Source organism: Palaemon carinicauda, chromosome 4, assembly GCF_036898095.1.
Source record: "Palaemon carinicauda isolate YSFRI2023 chromosome 4, ASM3689809v2, whole genome shotgun sequence".
Lineage (NCBI taxonomy): Eukaryota > Metazoa > Arthropoda > Malacostraca > Decapoda > Palaemonidae > Palaemon > Palaemon carinicauda.
Window position 1 is genome coordinate 126504601 of NC_090728.1, and position 5000 is coordinate 126509600.

The following is a 5000-nucleotide window of genomic DNA, read 5'->3' on the forward strand; positions in this document are numbered from 1 at the left end:
CTGTCGAATTCAAGTATTTTGTACTTAGAATTGAAATCAACCCATCTTCACCATCGTAGCTAATTGGTAGTTTGTTACTTGGCATTCAATTAATGATAAATTTTGCACATTTTTACGTGTTTTTCATATTCAAATAAGCCATATATATTTTAGATATATTAATGTCTGGATTCTCCTAACGACCTCGGGATCAGAGCCCCAGGCGAAATCACACAAAGACAAGAGCTTGGCTCCGGCCGGGAATCGAACCCTGGTTGGCAAGCTTATATAGACAGTGACTAACCCATTTGGCCACGAAGAAAGATAGAAGTCAATGACAATTCTACTGTATTTATACCTGTCGAATTCAAGTATTTTGTACTTAGAATTGAAATCAACCTATCTTCACCATCGTAGCTAATTGGTAGTTTGTTACTTGGCATTCAATTAATGATAAATTTTGCACATTTTTACGTGTTTTTCATATTCAAATAAGCCATATATATTTTAGATATATTAATGTCTGGATTCTCTTAACAACCTCGGGATCAGAGCCCCAGGCGAAATCACACAAAGACAAGAGCTTGGCTCCGGCCGGGAATCGAACCCTGGTCGGCAAGCTTATATAGACAGTGACTAACCCATTTGGCCACGAAGAAAGATAAAAGTCAATGACAATTCTACTGTACTTATACCTGTCGAATTCAAGTATTTTGTACTTAGAATTGAAATCAACCCATCTTCACCATCGTAGCTAATTGGTAGTTTGTTACTTGGCATTCAATTAATGATAAATTTTGCAAATTTTTACGTGTTTTTCATATTCAAATAAGCCATATATATTTTAGATATATTAATGTCTGGATTCTCTTAACGACCTCGGGATCAGAGCCCCAGGCGAAATCACACAAAGACAAGATCTTGGCTCCAGCCGGGAATCGAACCCTGGTCGGCAAGCTTATATAGACAGTGACTAACCCATTTGGCCACGAAGAAAGATAAAAGTCAATGACAATTCTACTGTACTTATACCTGTCGAATTCAAGTATTTTGTACTTAGAATTGAAATCAACCCATCTTCACCATCGTAGCTAATTGGTAGTTTGTTACTTGGCATTCAATTAATGATAAATTTTGCACATTTTTACGTGTTTTTCATATTCAAATAAGCCATATATATTTTAGATATATTAATGTCTGGATTCTCTTAACGACCTCGGGATCAGAGCCCCAGGCGAAATCACACAAAGACAAGAGCTTGGCTCCGGCCGGGAATCGAACCCTGGTCGGCAAACTTATATAGACAGTGACTAACCCATTTGGCCACGAAGAAAGATAAAAGTCAATGACAATTCTACTGTACTTATACCTGTCGAATTCAAGTATTTTGTACTTAGAATTGAAATCAACCTATCTTCACCATCGTAGCTAATTGGTAGTTTGTTACTTGGCATTCAATTAATGATAAATTTTGCACATTTTTACGTGTTTTTCATATTCAAATAAGCCATATATATTTTAGATATATTAATGTCTGGATTCTCTTAACGACCTCAGGATCAGAGCCCCAGGCGAAATCACACAAAGACAAGAGCTTGGCTCCGGCCGGGAATCGAACCCTGGTCGGCAAGCTTATATAGACAGTGACTAACCCATTTGGCCACGAAGAAAGATAAAAGTCAATGACAATTCTACTGTACTTATACCTGTCGAATTCAAGTATTTTGTACTTAGAATGTGCAATTATGTTTAATAATTAGGTCACCAGAGGTCAAAGGGTCACCAAAATTTGGGTCAAGTGAAAATTTTAGGCACCTCCATAAATGTAACCCCAGGACTAGCCAGACTAATTTCTGATGACTTTTTCTGCCTTATTTCATCTCTAGATACCTCATGAAATAGAATGATACCCATTAAGTGTACTTATTGGCCAAATCATGAAAATGAGATGTTATGTAAAAAGGTCAATTTTTAAATTTGTTGTATTTTTGCCTCAAAGTCGTAAAAACTGATAAAGCTCATAACTCTTCTTTTAGAGGGGCTACGGAAATTATTTTGGTGTGTTTTCCCAGGTTTTGGGGGTCAGAGAATCCAAAAAAAACCATTCTCAATAATGTCACCTAATTACATCATGCTGAAATTCAAGATGGCCGCCCCTGTGGACGCCGTAATTTTGACTTGGCTATAACTCCTTCATGAATGCAGCAAGAGAGATAATATTCGTGTCCTCACCCAAGTTCTTGAGATCACAGCATCCAATAAAGGCAGTCTCAACAAGTCTGTCAGTAAATTTGGGGAAAGTCACATAAATCAACAACAGAAATTGTCTATTTTATCTGTTAGAGAGGCCCAACGCAAACATTTTGATATGTCATTTATCTTTCTCTGACCATTCAGTCCGGAGTTATGTCTAATTAGGTTTCCCCTACCCCAAAATTGGCAGCTGCAAAATTCGATGATGTCATCAAATAGAGTGGCAGAGGAATGGTAGTGAGTCCCTATTATTTCAATGGGAACATTAAAAAAAATGAAAATATGGATCAAATGCTACAACCTTAATGCACTTTTGTCAAATTTAAGGGGGGGGGGGGGGGTTGCAAGGTGAGCCCCCTCAGCCCACGAACTATTGGTGTATCGTGGTTTTTCCTCGTTTCAAAAGTGCTTTTTACTTCAAACAATATTCCTTTGGTCTGATGACCTTAGATGCCGTGACATCTCCGTTACGTCACTACCAGTGGCATAAACTATGACATGGCTTCCTGTCCCCCTGGCAGGGAGGTCCTGTTTGGACAAGAGGAACATCTCGAAATACCCTGATGAAGATAAACTCACCTGGAGACGAGGATCGTGCCGTTCTCGTGGACAGATAAGGAAAGTTAAATATTTGGGTTAGCACCATTATTTCACTTGCTTTCGTGAGAATATCCCAGACAGGAGTAATTTTATACATGGATATTATAAAGAATAATTAGGGCATTAAAACTCTGTAACAGTAGTATATTTCATATGGAAGGGCAAAATAAGACGCATATGATAACGAAATTTTCTATTTTATTCAAGAAAATTTGCAATATGATAAAATAAGATAAATAATTTACAACAAAATTATTGACTAGCAAACATAAACTAAGGACTGAAAAAGACGATGGTGTGGAATCTGAAAGGGAAGAACTTGCCTATACACACATGAGTTCCAGGGGAACTAGAGTCTTTGAAAGTCATAATACACTTCGTGTTCATAAACATGTGGTACACGTGTTAGAGTCTATGTCACTTCACCTTGTGGAAGAACAGTCTTCAGTGACACTAAGTGTCACCTGAAATCACTATGTATCGCACTAGGGTCCACACAAGCACCCATTGAGTTAGAGTCCCGAAATACACTACCTGTGGCTACCACGAATCTTCACGAAGGTCGCAGACACGATCGTCCACCGGCTACGCCTTCAAGGCATCCAGGTGATGGCTTACCTAGACGATTGGCTGGTCTGGGCGAAATCGTCAGAAGGATGCTTGCGTGCTATATATATATATATATATATATATATATATATATATATATATATATATATATATATATATATATATATATATATATATTTCCCTTAAGCCCAATTGTCTCATGTAATGGGTCATTTATATATAATATATCAAAATGGTTAGCAGACTTGCTGTCTCCCTTTCTAGGGAGCTTTTCTTCTGCTCATATTAAGCATGCAGAAGACTTCAGCCAAAAAATTCAATAGATTAAATATCACGGTAAACAATGTAAAACTCTTGAGTCTTGACGTAGAATCCCTGTTTACAAAGGTCCCGATCAATGATGTACTAGGTTTCTTGAGGGAAAAATTAATCCTTTATGAAGATTACTTCCCCCTCGGTATTGAAAAAACAATTAAGGTAATTAAACTAAGCGTGTCAAATAACGTTTTCTCTTTCAATGGAAATTTTTGCAAACAGAAATTTGGTTGTAGTATGGGCAGCCCGTTATCTCCAATTTTAGCCAACCTTTACATAGAATACTTTGAAACAGAAATTTTAACAACAATTAAACCTACGAACATGGTTTGGCAACGCTATGTTGATGACATTTTCACATATTGGGATGATAGATGGGGAGATTTCAATATATTTTTCAATAATCTTAATTCCCCAGTCCCTAGCATAAAATTTAAAACTGAAAGGGAAAAAGATGGAAAATTAGCTTTTTTGGACATACTAATTTTAAGGGAATCGACGGGGTATAATTTCACTGTATATAGAAAACAAACTTTCTCTATTTCCTACATTCATTTCTTTAATCACGACATTTCTGTAAAAATTGGAGTAGCTTGCAATCTATTTCTTAGAGGTTTGAGAATCTGTTCCCCAGCCTACTTAAGTAAAGAATTTGAAATCATTCGTAAACAACTCTCCCACTAATTCTACCCGACGTATGTCATAGAATAGGCCATCAACAAAGCCAACACGATATATTATAAAGATCATGTTACTAACCGAAGAGATTTTAAAAATAAGATAAAACTCCCATATATAGAAGGTATTAAAAATATAGCAAATAATATCAAAACTGAGAAACCCCTTTGTTTTTTCATATCCCAAGACCATAGGAAGCGCCCTTATTAATGTTTATCAAAATAAAAGAGATATAGAATCCGGCGTTTATAAAGTACCATGTGGGGATTGTGAAAAAGTCTACGTTGGGCAAACGGGTCGTTCACTATTTCAAAGATTATCCGAACACAAAAGATCTGTTAGGTATGGCTATGAAAACTCGGGGATTTTCGTTCACCTTAGGGATTTAGGGCACCAGATTAACTGGAGTGAGTCGTCTTTGCTTTTTAAGAGTACCTGTACGGACAGAAGGAAAATCCTGGAATCAGCCATCATAAATCAATCAAACACAATGAACCTATCTGGCGGCCAATGGAAAGCTGACACAGTGGACAATACTCTTCTCAACCCTATCATTAAGAAGATAATCCACGGAGACCGACCACCAGATATGCATCAGAGGTCAA